General features: G+C 46.5%; 1 protein-coding gene across 1 annotated transcript in view; it reads left to right on the top strand.

Annotated features, from left to right (window-relative positions):
• The window catches only part of TRDN (triadin), a 276,197-nt gene that overhangs the window by 215,090 nt on the left and 43,525 nt on the right, over positions 1 to 17,582 (top strand). The gene's annotated exons all lie outside the window — the stretch shown is intronic.

The following is a 17,582-nucleotide window of genomic DNA, read 5'->3' as shown; positions in this document are numbered from 1 at the left end:
CACTTGGGAGGAAGTGAGTGACCGAGTCAACCATTCAAGAATAGGGATGAGCGAACCCGAACTGTAAAAGTCCGGGTTCGGGTTCGGTGTTCGGCGCTTTCTTGGCGCTTTTTGAAAGGCTGCAAAGCAGCCAATCAACAAGCGTCATACTACTTGGCCCAAGAGGCCATCACAGCCATGCCTACTATTGGCATGGCTGTGATTGGCTAGAGCACCATGTGACCCAGCCTCTATTTAAGCTGGAGTCACGTAGCGCCGCACGTCACTCTGCTATGATCAGTATAGGGAGAGGTTGCAGCTGCGACGTTAGGGCGAGATTAGGCAGATTAACTCCTCCAAAAGACTTCATTCTGTGATCGATCTGCAGCTGTGGATCATTGAAGTGCTATTATTGACTTGCTCACTTTTTTGAGGCTGCCCAGAGCGTTTTTAGATCACTTTTTTTCTGGGGTGATCGGCGGCCATTTTGTGACTTGTGGTGCGCCAGCACGAGCTATAACCAAGTGTATTTAACCATCGATAGTGTGGTTATTTTGTGCTATATCCTACATCAGCTGCAGGCTGAGCCTGTGTCACCGAAGTGCATTTAACCATCAACAGTCTGGTTATTTTTTGGCCATATACTACATTAGCTGCAGGCTGAGCCTGTGTCAAAGAAGTGCATTTAACCATCAACAGTCTGGTTATTTTTTGGCCGTATACTACATCTGGTGCAGGCTGAGCCTGTGTCACCCAAGTGCATTTAACCATCAACAGTGTGGTTATTTTTTGGCTATATATTACATCAGGGGCAAGTTGAGCCTGTCCCACAGCGCCTAAAAAATAGACCTGACATTTCTATTCAACCAAATCTGCACAGTTTTAGCTGGTCAAGTTATTTGTAGTGACCGTAAAAGCAGACTTTTTGTTCTGGGTTGAAAAAGCATTCCCAAATTTGCCATTCTGCAAATAAATAGTTTGTGGTATTTGAGGCCTACTTGAAATCTATCCCAAAAAGAAAATCTTACATTGAAGGTATTGATAGTGTGATTCAGAAAAACCTAAGACACACGCTAGCGTGCTGATAGAAGTGTCATTCTGTGATTAAACCTATAACTGTCACACAGCGCAAAAAAAAAACAGGTCTCACATCTCTATTCAACCAAATCTGCACAGTTTTAGCTGGTCAAGTTATTTGTAGTGACCGTCAAAGCAGACTTTTTGTTCTGGGTTGAAAAAGCATTCCCAAATTTGCCATTCTGAAAATAACTAGTTTGTGGTATTTGAGGCCTACTTGAAATCTATCCCAAAAAGAAAATCTTACATTGAAGGTATTGATAGTGTGATTCAGAAAAACCTAAGACACACGCTAGCGTGCTGATAGAAGTGTCATTCTGTGATTAAACCTATAACTGTCACACAGCGCAAAAAAAAACAGGTCTCACATCTCTATTCAACCAAATCTGCACAGTTTCAGCTGGTCAAGTTATTTGTAGTGACCGTAAAAGCAGACTTTTTGTTCTGGGTTGAAAAAGCATTCCCAAATTTGCCATTCTGAAAATAACTAGTTTGTGGTATTTAAGGCCTACTTGAAATCTATCCCAAAAAGAAAATCTTACATTGAAGGTATTGATAGTGTGATTCAGAAAAACCTAAGACACACGCTAGCGTGCTGATAGAAGTGTCATTCTGTGATTAAACCTATAACTGTCGCACAGCGCAAAAAAAAACAGGTCTCACATCTCTATTCAACCAAATCTGCACAGTTTTAGCTGGTCAAGTTATTTGTAGTGACCGTAAAAGCAGACTTTTTGTTCTGGGTTGAAAAAGCATTCCCAAATTTGCCATTCTCAAAACTGTTGTGAACGGGAACAATGAGGAAAACATCTAATAAGGGACGCGGACGTGGACATGGTCGTGGTGGTGTTAGTGTACCCTCTGGTGCTGGGAGAGGACGTGGCCGTTCTGCCACAGCCACACGTCCTAGTGAACCAACTACCTCAGGTCCCAGTAGCCAGCAGAATTTACAGCGATATTTGGTGGGGCCCAATGCCATTCTAAGGATGGTAAGGCCTGAGCAGGTGCAGGCATTAGTCAATTGGGTGGCCGACAGTGGATCCAGCACGTTCACATTATCTCCCACCCAGTCTTCTGCAGAAAGCGCACAGATGGCGCATGAAAACCAAGCCCATCGGTCTGTCACATCACCCCCATGCATATCAGGGAAACTGTCTGAGCCTCAAGTTATGCAGCAGTCTCTTATGCTGTTTGAAGACTCTGCTGCCAGGGTTTCCCAAGGGCATCCACCTAGCCCTTCCCCAGGGGTGGAAGAGATAGAATGCACTAACGCACAACCACTTATTTTTCCTGATGATGAGGACATAGGAATACCACCTCAGCACGTCTCTGATGATGACGAAACACAGGTGCCAACTGCTGCGTCTTTCTGCAGTGTGCAGACTGAACAGGAGGTCAGGGGTCAAGACTGGGTGGAAGACAATGCAGGGGACGATGAGGTCCTAGACCCCACATGGAATGAAGGTCGTGCCACTGACTTTCACAGTTCGGAGGAAGAGGCAGTGGTGAGACCGAGCCAACAGCGTAGCAAAAGAGGGAGCAGTGGGCAAAATCAGAACACCCGCCGCCAAGAGACTTCGCCTGCTACTGACCGCCGCCATTTGGGACCGAGCACCCCAAAGGCAGCTTCAAGGAGTTCCCTGGCATGGCACTTCTTCAAACAATGTGCTGACGACAAGACCCGAGTGGTTTGCACGCTGTGCCATCAGAGCCTGAAGCGAGGCATTAACGTTCTGAACCTTAGCACAATCTGCATGACCAGGCACCTGCATGCAAAGCATGAACTGCAGTGGAGTAAACACCTTAAAAACAAGGAAGTCACTCAGGCTCCCCCTGCTGCCCCTTCTGCTGCTGCCGCCTCGGCCTCTTCTGCTGCTGCCTCGGCCTCTTCTGCTGCTGCTGCCGCCGCCTCGGCCTCTTCCTCTGCCTCTGGAGGAACGTTGGCACCTGCCGCCCAGCAAACATGGGATGTACCACCAACACCACCACCTGCGTCACCAAGCATCTCAACCATGTCACACGGCAGCGTTCAGCTCTCCATCTCACAAACATTTGAGCGTAAATTCCCACCTAGCCACCCTCAATCCCTGGCCCTGAATGCCAGCATTTCTAAACTACTGGCCTATGAAATGCTGTCATTTAGGCTGGTGGACACACACAGCTTCAAACAGCTCATGTCACTTGCTGTCCCACAGTATGTTGTTCCCAGCCGCCACTACTTCTCCAAGAGAGTCGTGCCTTCCCTGCACAACCAAGTGTCCGATAAAATCAAGTGTGCACTGCGCAACGCCATCTGTGGCAAGGTCCACCTAACCACAGATACGTGGACCAGTAAGCACGGCCAGGGACGCTATATCTCCCTAACTGCACACTGGGTAAATGTAGTGGCGGCTGGGCCCCAGGCGGAGAGCTATTTGGCGCACGTCCTTCCGCCGCCAAGGATCGCAGGGCAACATTCTTTGCCTCCTGTCTCCTCCTCCTCCTACTCAGCTTCCTCCTCCTCTTCTTCCACCTGCTCATCCAGTCAGCCACACACCTTCACCACCAACTTCAGCACAGCCCGGGGTAAACGTCAGCAGGCCATTCTGAAACTCATATGTTTGGGGGACAGGCCCCACACCGCACAGGAGTTGTGGCGGGGTATAGAACAACAGACCGATGAGTGGTTGCTGCCGGTGAGCCTCAAGCCCGGCCTGGTGGTGTGCGATAATGGGCGAAATCTCGTTGCAGCTCTGGGACTAGCCGGTTTGACGCACATCCCTTGCCTGGCGCATGTGCTGAATTTGGTGGTGCAGAAGTTCATTCGCAACTACCCCGACATGTCAGAGCTGCTGCATAAAGTGCGGGCCGTCTGTTCGCGCTTCCGGCGTTCACACCCTGCCGCTGCTCGCCTGTCTGCGCTACAGCGTAACTTCGGCCTTCCCGCTCACCGCCTCATATGCGACGTACCCACCAGGTGGAACTCCACCTTGCATATGCTGGACAGACTGTGCAAGCAGCAGCAGGCCATAGTGGAGTTTCAGCTGCAGCACGCACGGGTCAGTCGCACTGCGGATCAGACACACTTCACCACCAATGACAGGGCCTCCATGCAAGACCTGTGTGCCCTGTTGCGCTGTTTCGAGTACTCCACCAACATGGCCAGTGGCGATGACGCCGTTATCAGCGTTACAATACCACTTCTATGTCTCCCTTCGAGAAAACACTTAGGGCGATGATGGAAGAGGAGGTGGCCCAGGAGGAAGAGGAGGAAGAGGGGTCATTTTTAGCACTTTCAGGCCAGTCTCTTCAAAGTGACTCAGAGGGAGGTTTTTTGCAACCCCAGAGGCCAGGTACAAATGTGGCCAGACAGGGCCCACTACTGGAGGACGAGGAGGACGAGGATGAGGAGGAGGTGGAGGAGGATGAGGATGAAGCATGTTCACAGCGGGGTGGCACCCAAAGCAGCTCGGGCCCATCACTGGTGCGTGGCTGGGGGGAAACACAGGACGATGACGATACGCCTCCCACAGAGGACAGCTTGTCCTTACCTCTGGGCAGCCTGGCACACATGAGCGACTACATGCTGCAGTGCCTGCGCAATGACAGCAGAGTTGCACACATTGTAACGTGTGCGGACTACTGGGTTGCCACCTTGCTGGATCCCCGGTACAAAGACAATGTGCCCACCTTACTTCCTACACTGGAGCGTGATAGGAAGATGCGCGAGTACAAACGCACGTTGGTAGACGCGCTACTGAGAGCATTCCCAAATGTCACAGGGGAACAAGTGGAAGCCCAAGGCGAAGGCAGAGGAGGAGCAAGAGGTCGCCAACGCAGCTGTGTCACGGCCAGCTCCTCTGAGGGCAGGGTTAGCATGGCAGAGATGTGGAAAAGTTTTGTCACCACGCCACAGCTAAGTGCACCACCACCTAATACGGAACGTGTTTGCAGGAGGCAACATTTCACTAAAATGGTGGAATAGTACCTGTGCACACCCCTCCACGTACTGACTGATGGTTCGGCCCCATTCAACTTCTGGGTCTCCAAATTGTCCACGTGGCCAGAGCTAGCCTTTTATGCCTTGGAGGTGCTGGCCTGCCCGGCGGCCAGCGTTTAGTCTGAACGTGTATTCAGCACGGCAGGGGGCGTCATTACAGACAAACGCAGCCGCCTGTCTACAGCCAATGTGGACAAGCTGACGTTCATAAAAATGAACCAGGCATGGATCCCACAGGACCTGTCCATCCCTTGTGCAGATTAGATATTAACTACCTCCCCTTAACAATATATTATTCTACTCCAGGGCACTTCCTCATTCAATACTATTTTTAATTTCATTTTACCATTATATTGCGGGGCAACCCAAAGTTGAATGAACCTCTCCTCTGTCTGGGTGCCGGGGCCTAAATGTGTGACAGTGGCCTGTTCCAGTGGTGGGTGACGTGAAGCCTGATTCTCTGCTATGACATGAAGACTTATTCTGTGCTGACATGAAGCCAGATTCTCTGTTACGCGACCTCTCTCCTCTGCCTGAATGCCTGGGCCTAAATATGTGACAGTGGCCTGTTCCAGTGGTGGGTGACGTGAAGCCTGATTCTCTGCTATGACATGAAGACAGATTCTGTGCTGACATCAGGCCAGATTCTCTGTTACGTGACCTCTCTCCTCTGCCTGGGTGCCTGGGCCTAAATGTGTGACAGTGGCCTGTTCCAGTGGTGGGTGACGTGAAGCCTGATTCTCTGCTATTACATGAAGACAGATTCTGCGCTGACATCAGGCCAGATTCTCTGTTACGGGACCTCTCTCCTCTGCCTGGGTACCTGGGCCTAAATGTGTGACAGTGGCCTGTTCCAGTGGTGGGTGACGTGAAGCCTGATTCTCTGCTATGACATGAATACAGATTCTGCGCTGACATAAGGCCAGATTCTCTGTTACGGGACCGCTCTCCTCTGTCTGGGTGCCGGGGCCTAAATGTGTGACAGTGGCCTGTTCCAGTGGTGGGTGACGTGAAGCCTGATTCTCTGCTATGACATGAAGACAGATTCTGCGCTGACATAAGGCCAGATTCTCTGTTACGGGACCTCTCTCCTCTGCCTGGGTACCTGGGCCTAAATGTGTGACAGTGGCCTGTTCCAGTGGTGGGTGACGTGAAGCCTGATTCTCTGCTATGACATGAATACAGATTCTGCGCTGACATAAGGCCAGATTCTCTGTTACGGGACCTCTCTCCTCTGCCTGGGTGCCTGGGCCTAAATATGTGACAGTGGCCTGTTCCAGTGGTGGGTGACGTGAAGCCTGATTCTCTGCTATGACATGAATACAGATTCTGCGCTGACATAAGGCCAGATTCTCTGTTACGGGACCTCTCTCCTCTGCCTGGGTGCCTGGGCCTAAATGTGTGACAGTGGCCTGTTCCAGTGGTGGGTGACATGAAGCCTGATTCTCTGCTATGACATGAAGACAGATTCTGTGCTGACATCAAGCCAGATTCTCTGTTACGGGACCTCTCTCCTCTGACTGGGTGCCTGGGCCTAAATGTGTGACAGTGGCCTGTTCCAGTGGTGGGTGACGTGAAGCTTGATTCTCTGCTATGACATGAAGACAGATTCTGCGCTGACATAAGGCCAGATTCTCTGTTACGGGACCGCTCTCCTCTGTCTGGGTGCCGGGGCCTAAATGTGTGACAGTGGCCTGTTCCAGTGGTGGGTGACGCGAAGCCTGATTCTCTGCTATGACATGAAGACAGATTCTGTGCTGACATGAAGCCAGATTCTCTGCTATGGCATGAAGAGACTGATTCTGTGCTGACATGAAGCCAGATTCTTTGCTATGGCATGAAGAGACTGATTCTCTGCTGACGTGAAACCAGATTCTCTGCTATGGGACCTCTGTCCAATTGATATTGGGTCATTGTTTTTTTTTTGTTTTGTTTTTTAATTCATTTCCCTATCCACATTTGTTTGCAGGGGATTTACCTACATGTTGCTGCCTTTTGCAGCCCTCTAGCTCTTTCCTGGGCTGTTTTACAGCCTTTTTAGTGCCCAAAAGTTCGGGTCCCCATTGACTTCAATGGGGTTCGGGTTCGGGACGAAGTTCGGATCGGGTTCGGATCCCGAACCCGAACATTTCCGGAAAGTTCGGCCGAACTTCTCGAACCCGAACATCCAGGTGTTCGCTCAACTCTATTCAAGAACTACTGGGGTGCTGGTCAAGACACGACCGCTAGATGACACTGGGAGCTCAGGCCTCTCGCTACGCCTCCTGCTGCCACGCCTTCTTACTCTGCTGCGACTTGTGCCTGTGCCAGAAACATTCAGGCCTTTGCAACTCCCCTGTGCAGGACCTGGCACTTCTCTGTCTGACATACTGTTAGATCAAATAGATAAATAAAAAGGAAATTAAAACACCCCAAAAAAGTCTGTAATTTTCTCACTTCACCACACAACGGCTAATAATCCCTTTTTTTGCCACTAATACATGCCAAAGTAGGCTACAGAACATATAACTGCACCTCTGAACGACAAATAGGCCCTTACTTTTTTCCACATATACACACAAAAGGCTTTAGAACATATAACTACATTGCTGAATGGCAAATAATATATATTTTTTGCACTAACACATGCCAAAAAGGGCTTTAGAACATATAACTACACTGCTGCACAGCAAATACTATTTATTTTTGTGCCACCAATAAACGCAAAAAAAGGGCTTTAGAACATAAAACTGCACAGCTAAACGGCAAGTAGGCCATTATTTTATTCCACTTATACATGCCACAAAAGGCTTTAGAACATATAACTGCACCTCTGAGCGGCATATAATATATATTTTTTGTGCCACTAATACAAACCAAAAGGGCTGTAATTTTCTCACTTCACCACACAATGGCAAATAGGTTTTTTTAAGCCACTAATACACACCAAAAAGGGTTTTAGAACATTAGAACATATAACTGCACCGCTGAATGGCAAATAGGCCCTTATTTTTTTCAACTTATACAAAAGGCTTTAGAACATATAACTACACCGCTGAACGTCAAATAATATATTTTTTTGTGCCACTAATACATGCCAAAAAGGGCCTTAGGACATTTAGAACATATAACTGCACCACTGAACTGCAAATATATATATTTTTTGCCACTAATACACACCAAAAAGGGCTGCAATTTTCTCAATTCACCACACAACGGAAAATACATTTTTTTGGCCATTAATACTCGCCAAAAAGGGCTTTAGAACATATAACTGCACCGCTGAATGGCAAATTGGTCCTTAATATTTTCCACTTATACACACCACAAAAGGCTGTAGAACATATAACTACACCGCTGAACGGCAAATAATATATATTTTTTTGCCACTAATATACGCCAAAAAGGGCTTTAGAACATATAACTGCACCTCTGAATGGCAAATAGGCCCTTATTTTTCTCCACTTATACACGCCACAAAAGGCTGTAAAACATATAACTACACCGCTCAAAGTCAAATAATACAGTATATATTTTTTCGCCACTAATACACGCCAAAAAGGCCTTTAGAACATATAACTGCACCGCTGAACGGCAAAATAAATATATATATATTTATATATTTTGTCACAAATACACGCCAAAAGGGGCTTTAGAAAATATAACTGCACCGAAGAACGACAAATAATGAATGTTTTTGTGCCACTAATACATTCCAAAAAGGGCTTTAGGACAATTAGAACATATTACTGCACCACTGAACGGCAAATATATATATTTTTTGCCACTAATACACACCAAAAAGGGCTGTAATTTTCTCAATTCACCACACAACGGCAAATACTTTTTTTGAGCCACTAATACACGCCAAAAAGGGCTTTAGAACATATAACTGCACCACTGAATGGCAAATAACATATAACTACACCACTGAACGGGGAAAATAAAATATATATATCTATATATTTTGTCACTAATACACGCCAAAAAGGGCTTTAGAACATATAACTGCACCGATGAACGACAAATAATATATATTTTTGTGCCACTAAAACGCTCCCAAAAGGGCTGCAATTTTCTCACTTCAGCACAGAACGGCTAATAAGTAGTGTTGGGCGAGCATACTCTGCCGAACACTAATTTTACGACACAGCCAATACTACGCAGCCAATAAACGTGCGCAGAGGTGCTGGCACTCACTGTAATGCCGTAGCCATGTTGGCTACTGACATTACAGTAATTGGCTGGCTGGAAATTGTCATTGAGTGCTATATAGCACCCGATGACTTGGGTTCGGCTCAGTCTTAGTCAAGGAGAGCTGTGCTGAAGAAGGGACAGATAGTGTAGGGAGTGAAATAGTAATATTTTAGTGAAAAAACTTATTAGAGACCCAAAATAACTTTTAAGGACTATTGTTGTATCTGGCAGCAATATAATTATTAGCGCAACCTGCGCTAAATTGCGTGGAATTGTTAGAGACCCAAAAGTCCTTTTAAGGACTATAGTTGTACTGTATGAGGCTAAAATATATATTATTAGCGCCACCTGCGTGCAATTGCTAGTGCAGCTTCTGATAGTGACACAACCTCTGCTACATCTTTTACTTAACATTTGCGCAGCCTAAATATCTGTGACATTCAGCGCAATTGTTTGGCCTCTGGTGACAGTGAGATTAAAAGCACTACATTTCCTGTATAATGATTGAGCATCCTAAATATCAGTGACATTAATTCAGCGTAATTTTTTACTAGCCGCTGGTGACAGCAACATTACTTGCACTATACCTCCTGTATAAAGTTTGTGGATCCTAAATTGTCTGTGACATTCAGTGTACTTTTTTCATAGACTCTGCAGACAGCGACATTAACTGTGCTACATCTCCTGTTTAACGTGTGTGCATCCTAAATATCAGTGACATTAATTCAGTGTATTTTTTTATTAGCCTCTTTTGACAGCGACATTACTTGTGCTATACCTCCTGTATAAAGTTTGTGCATCCTAAATATCAGTGACATTCATTCAGTGTAACTTTTTATTAGCTGCTGGTGATAGCGACATTACTTGCGCTATACCTCCTGTATAAAGTTTGTGGATCCTAAATTATCTGTGACATTCAATGTACTTTTTTCATAGACTCTGCAGACAGCGACATTAACTGTGCTACATCTCCTGTTTAACGTGTGTGCATCCTAAAAATATCTGTGACATTCTGTGTACTTTATTTGCGCATACACTTACAAAACCTGCGCTACTGTACGTGTGACATACTTGCAAGCATATATACTATTTAATATGCAGTAAGGGATGGAGAAGTGGCCGTGCTACTGATGGTGCACAGAGAGATTGTGGCCCTGGGCGCAGTGAAACTGTGCCTGCTGCCAGAGCACAAGAAACACACTCATCAGCGATACCTAGACACCACTCTCGAAGTCAGACCAGTGCGACCAGGTGGTCGGTTGGATTGCAGCAGATAATGCTTCCAATCGGTTAAGCACCACCCTGTCTTCCACAAAGTCCAGTCTCAGTAGCTAAGAGTCTGGTCAACAGAATCCTCACCCTGATACTCCTTGATTTGGGCCTCTCGACAAGCCCGCTTGAAGAGGGACATGAGGAAATATTGTGCCCTGATTCCCAAACTCTTAGGCATCCACAGTCACAAGAAGATGACGGTGGGGAATGGCAATTAGTGTTTCACAAGGTGGATTATGATGATGAGACACAGTTGCCAATAAGTCAACCGCAATTAGTGTCTTAAGAGGTTGAAGCTGAGGATGAAACACAGTTGTCAATAACTGAGGTTGTTTTTAGGTCAACAAGTCAGGAGGATAACCAGAGTGAGGAAGTGGAAGAGGAGGTGCTGGACGATGAAGTCACTGACCCAACCAGGGAAGGTGGCAAGCCGAGCAAGGACAGCAGTACAGAGTGGGAGGGATCCGCAGCACCACAACAGGCTGGAAAAAGGCTTTGGGGTGCCAAAAGGGAGAAGGCAGGCCACACCAAACAGGCCCGTAACTGTTCCCCAGAGCACCCCCTTGCGGCAATGTCCCTTGCCAAGGGGTAGGTGTTCCGAAGTCTGATGCTTTTTTGAGAAAAGTGCGGACGATAAAAGAATTGTCATTTGCAACCTACCGTACCAAAATGAGCAGGAGTGTGAACACTAGCAACCTCACCACCACCACCATTATCCGCCACATGGCATCAAAGCACCCTAATAGGTAGGCTAAACGCCTGGGTCCACAATCAGTGTCTACGGGTCACACCACTACCTCCTCTTTTTCTGTGTTACATGCTGGCCAATCCCCTGTCCAAGACGCAGGCCCAGATGCCTCCCACCATGCACTTGCGAAGGACCATCAGCTAGTACATCCACTTCTGTGTCCCAGCGCAGCGTACAGATGTCTATACCCCATGCCTTTGAACGAAAGCACAAATACCCAGCCACCCACCCACAGGCCATAGCACTAAATGCGTACCTTTCCAAATTGCTGGCCCTGTAAATGTTGCCATTTAGGCTTGTGGACACTGAGGCTTTCCGCAGCCTGATGGCGGTGGCCGAGCCTCGTTACTCTGTCCCCAGCCACTAATATTTGTCACGGTGTGCACTAGTGATTTATGGACGAACCTCTGCCGGGACGGTTCACGAACGCGGTCAAATGTTCGCGAACCGCAGGTTTGCAGCGAGTCCCATTCATTTTAATGGCAGGCAAACCTGAAAAACCTTCAGCTCATATTTGCAGCCAATAAAATAATTACTAGAAGTGCACAAATAGTCCCACAACATGGACAGTGACATACCAGATATATTATTCAAATTTGCGTTCTCCATTCAATATAAAAAAAAATTTTTTTACAATGAGAAATATCGGCAATATAATTTTCGCTTACTCGCATGCGCACACCAGTTATAATTATTTTTTACAATACCGTTTGTCACTGTGTGTAGCAGAGGGAACGCAGCAAAACAGCAAACAAATGCTGCAGTACCCAAATGCACTATAAAGAAAGTATATTATTGGTAACACCCCGCTTTTATCAGTTTTTTTGGGAGGCAACTGGTATATCACACCAGTTATAATTATTTTTTCTAATTGCGTTTGTCACTCTGTGTAGCTGCAGTATCGGTGCAGAACTGCTCACCACTGCTGCACAATACAAATCCACTATAATATACTTTCTATGTTAGAAAGTATATTATAAGTGTATTACACCCCTCTGTACTGCACACCTATCAATAGTACACCTATACCAGTCCTTAAAAAGACTTTTTTGGACCTATTTGATAGCCTTTTTATCCAGCAACATTTCCCTACACTAACAAAAGACTTAATGTAAAATAGCGGCCAGATCGGGTCTGTTTATAAGGTAGGGGGTATGTCTATGTGCTGAAACTTTTCAATTGGCTGCCCTGTACCACCTGATGGATGTGTCATGGGTCAAAGTTCTTCACAGCGTAAAAGAATATGGTGGACGCGAATATCGCCATATGTACGCATGTTCGGCGAATCACGAACAAGCAAAGTTCGCAGCGAACCGACCGCCGGGCGAACTGCAAGGCCATCACTAGTGTGCACTCCCAGCCTTAAACCAGCATGTGTCCCATAACATCACCCGTACCCTGACCAACGCAGTTATTGGGAAGGTCCACTTAACGACTGACACATGGACAAGTGCTTTTGGCCAGGAATGCTACATTTCCCTGAGGGCACACTGGGTGAACGTTGTAGGGGCCGGGAGCGAGTCCAACCCTGGGATGGCACAGGTGCTACCGACGCCAAGGATTGCGGGCCCTACTTCCATCAGGGTTTCCGCCACCACCTACATTAGTGGCTGCATCCGTCCCTTTTCCTCTTCCGCCTCCTCCTCCCCTTCCACCTCTGAATTATCATCTTGCAGCACCAGTCAGACATCGGTCAGTAGCAGTCAGACATTGGTCAGTAGCTGGAAGCAGTGTAGCACTGCAGTGGGGAAGCAGCAAAAGGCCTTGCTTAAACTGATCTGCTTAGGTTACAAGCAGCACACTGCAGTAGAGCTGTGGCAGGGGATAAGGGACCAGACTGAACTGTGGCTCTTGCCACTAAACCTACAACTACGCATGGTTGTGTCTGATAATGGCTGTAACTTGGTGGCGGCTTTGGAGCTCGGCAAGCTCACACACATACCATGCCTATCCCACGTGTTCAACTTAGCGGTTCAGCGCTTTCTCAAAACCTACCCCAATTTGCCTGAGCTACTGGTGCAGGTGCGCCCATTTCCGCAAGTCATCGACAGCTTCCGCCATTCTGGCAACGCTGCAGCAGCGCTTGCAATTGCCAGCTCACCGACTGTTGTGCGACATGAGCATGCACTGGAACTCGACATTCCACATGTTGGCCAGGCTTTGTGAGAAGCATAGGGCAGTAGTGGAATACCAGCTGCAACATGGTCATTGCCTTTCCAGTCAGCTTCCGCTCTTCACAAGCGACGAGTGGGCATTGATGTCTGACCTCTGTGAGGTTTTACGCAACTTTGAGGAATCAACACAGATGGTGAGCGGTGATAACGCTATCATCAGCGTAACCATCCCACTTCTGTGTCTACTCAAATGCTTGCTGCTCACAATTAAGGCGGACGCTTTGCATGTGGAAGAGGTGGAAATGGGAGAAGACAGTACAATGGGTGATAGCCAGACCACCCTCAGTTCGTCTTCTCAGCGCAAATTGGATGATGATGATGATGAGGAGGAGGCGCAGGAGACGGTTTTATTCCATCTGTTCAGCATGGATGGATAGAAGAGGAGGAAGAGGATGAGGAGATTGAGAGTCATCCTCCTGATGAGGATAGCAAAGTCTTGTCTGTTGGGACTCTGGCACACATGGCTAACTTTATGTTATGCCTTTCCCGTGACCCTTGTGTAGTACGCGTTTAGGTCAACACCGATTACTGATTGATCACCCTTCTCGACCCCCGCTACAAAAAGAACTTTTCATCTCTCATTCCTGTGGTGGAGGGGACAAGCAAAGTGGTGCAATACCAGAAGGTCCTTGTGGAAAAATTGCTCCAAAATTTTCCAGCTGACAACGCTGGCTGCAGAGTACGTAATTCCTTTGCCAACCGAGGAGGGAATATGAGGGGAACACACAGCAGTTCCAACAGAGGCAGTGCAACACTTTCTAAGGTCTGGGACAGTTTTATTACACCCCACCAGCACCCTCAACCTGATGCGCGGCCTAGTGTCACAAGGAGGGAAAAATTTTGGATGATGGTGAAGGAGTACATAGCAGTCAGTGTTAGCATCCTCAGTGATCCCTCTGTACCTTACAACTATTGGGTGTCAAAGCTGGACACGTGGCATGAACTGGCACTCTATGCTTTGGAGGTGCTGGCCTGGCCAGCTGCCAGAATTTTGTCAGAGCGTGTATTTAGTGCTGTTGTGAGCATAATAACTGATAAGCGTATTCGCCTGTCAACTGAAAATGCTGACCCTCACCCATAATGTTCTAGAGGGTCACCAGCAGCCCCTCGCCCATAATGTTTTTGAGGGTCACCAGCAGGCCCTTACCTATATTGTTTTAGAGGGTCACCACCAGGTCCTTGTTCATAATGTTTTTGAGGGTCTCCAGCAGGCCCTCGCCCCTAATGTTTTAGATAGTTAGATCAGAAGCAGGCCCTCGCCCCCAATGTTTTAGAGGGTTAGCTCAGCAGCAGACCCTCACCCCTAATGTTTTAGATGTCAGATCAGCAGTAGGCACCGAAGTGACTAAACTCATGCCCGCGCAGTCCGCAAGTAGCGGAACAAATACAAGGGGGGTGGGGCCAGCATAACATTCGGGGCACTGGACAAAACATCCAGGGCTCAAGCCCCGAATGTTTTGACCTAACGATACCCCTGGCAACAGCACTCTGCAAATCAAAGTGCAATAATGGCAAAATAATAGAAAGTATTCTGGTGCAAATGATACGCTAATAAATTTTAGATGCTTGGAAAATCGTTTTGTACTAAATTATTTGGGCCCGTCTGCCAAACGTCAAGGCGATCTCAGTAAGACTGCAGCGTAACACTAAATACAACATTAACTGGTACCATACTGGCCTCCATTACTTTCAGGGAATGCAGGTTCCACATGCATGCTGAGCCCACGTTATATGATGCCTCTTATGGTGGCAAAATGGCCTCCATTATATTCAGGGGATGCAGACTCCTCATGCATGCCGAACCCACACTATATAATACCTATTTGGTGCCGGCCTCTATTTTGTTCAAGGAATGCAGGTTACACTAGCATGCTGAGCCCACTCTGTATTCCACCTTACCTGGTGCCAAATGGCCTCCAATACATACAGGGAGAGTAGGCTACAGCTTTATAGCTATACTAATTAAAATCAGCCTATATGGCAGACAGGTTAATCAGGAGGGCACAACCAACAGAGTCAGCCACACCTCCAATGCAAACTGCAAAGAAAATTGGGGGTCAGTCAGCACATCCAGTGCGCAGGTGCGCGTTGTCATGGCTGAAAGCACAAATGCAAAAAAATATACAATGCAACAGCACTCTGCAAACCAAATAAAGTACAATAATGCCAAAATAATAGAAAGTATTCTGGTGCAAATGCTACGCTAATAAATTTGAGATGCTTGGCAAATCATTTTGTACAAAATTATTTGGGCCCATCTGCCAAACGTCAAGGCGATCTCAGTAAGACGGGAACCTAACACTAAATATCACATTAACTGGCACCATCATTTTGTACAAAATGATTTGCCAAGCATCTCAAATGTATTAGCGTAGCATTTGCACCAGAATACTTTCTATTATTTTGGCATTATTGTACTTTATTTAGTTTGCAGAGTGCTTTCAGCCATGGCAACGCGCATCTGTTCACTAGATGTGCTGACTGACCCCAATTTTTCTTTGCACTTGCACTTTATACACAAGTAAATATACAGGAAAGAATGTTTCCTAACAAATTTTTCTTAAATTGGCGTCTGTAAAAGTGGCATACTACTCGGACAACATCATTCCCAGCAGTGACCTGGGAGTCCAAGATGCATCCAGACATCCTCCCCATGCTGTTTCTGAACCATTTCAGTGGTGTTTCCATCAATTTCTGACCTTTTCCTGTGAACCAGACACCCTCCCCTCTTCAGAGAAGGGGGTGCCTGGTTTAATGCTCTGGTTCTCCCATTGACTTCCATTGTGTTCGGGTGCTCTGTAGAGCACCCGAGCATCCCGAGGTGTTTTACTCGAGCACCCGATCACTACTCGACCAACACTACTAATAAACCCTTTTTTCCCCCACTAGTGCAAGCCAAAAAAATGCTTTAGAACATATACTGTAACTGCACCACACAAGGGCAAAAGAAGCTGAAATATTTCCTTGTAATAAACCCTGTTAATGTCTGTATCAAACAGCACTTGCACCCCAATAACAAGAACGGTTTGCTGGAATTGCAGAGCTGTATAATGGCAATTTGGATCCGCAGTCAGTGCAGCAAGGTGTAATAGGATTGTTCCTATTACCCAGGCTGTAAACTCCCCTACTGAACCCTGTTCTGCTTCAATACTGTGGAATGATTCCTCCATATCCTTTCCCTGAACTTCTATACAGCAAAATAAAAGTTTTAAAGTCTTTTCTACCACTGTCCCTAGCGACCGCTGATGTCTCTCCCTGCACTAAGTACACAGGAAAATTGCTGAATCCAAGATGGCTGAGGCTATTTATAGGGCTGTGACATCACAGGGCTGGCTGGCTGCTGATTGGCTGCATACATGGCATTGTGGGTGATCCCTCGTTCCCACAGTTACTTGCTCCATGTCCTTATACGTGCAGCAGCCATTTTAGGAAAAAAATAGATTTGTTACCACGAAGCATGAGGAAATTCGGATTCAGTGTGAATCGAATTTTTCCTTAAATTCAGATTGAATTCCACTTTGTCAACTTTGATTCACTCATCTCTAATAATAACATCTACATACATACAACACCAGAACCAAACACATGCCATAAATAAATACCTGAAACCAAACTTATACCACAAATACAACACCAGAACCAAGCTCATGGCATACATATGTGCCTAGAATCAAGCTAATAACAGAGTGCATTGCATGTACATTGCATTATCCCATAATCTCTTAGACTCAGGCCTGAAGTGGCCTGTGACCTGGAACATGGCAAAATACGGAGTCTGACTTCCAACTCTGGATCCCAACCATGGGATCCCAGTGAAGGTGCATAACAGGGCCTAAAGCAAGTGCACCAATTATAATTGAAGCCCTGCATAACATATTGTAACACCTACCGTACAAAGCTAGCTAATTAATTGTTACCTAGTTCACCTTGTAACTAGTTCATCTTATAAAGAACTGTTGAAATACCGTTCTCTCCTTACTGTTCCACTTCTTCCCATGAACATTATGTTCCATACTCCCTACTGCTAATGCTCCCCATAAATATGATGTACCAACTGTGTTCATATTTACCTGCCACTCTGTAACCTCTGCCTTTTTTCTTTTATTGCTATCAAACTATTTTCATCAAACTGTGATCATAATATTCATGCTGAGATGGAATGTATATGTGTGTATGG

Source organism: Bufo bufo, chromosome 4 (genome assembly GCF_905171765.1).
Source record: "Bufo bufo chromosome 4, aBufBuf1.1, whole genome shotgun sequence".
NCBI lineage: Eukaryota > Metazoa > Chordata > Amphibia > Anura > Bufonidae > Bufo > Bufo bufo.
The sequence above is the reverse complement of the archived record's forward strand: the minus strand, read 5'-3'. Positions and strand labels throughout refer to the sequence as shown.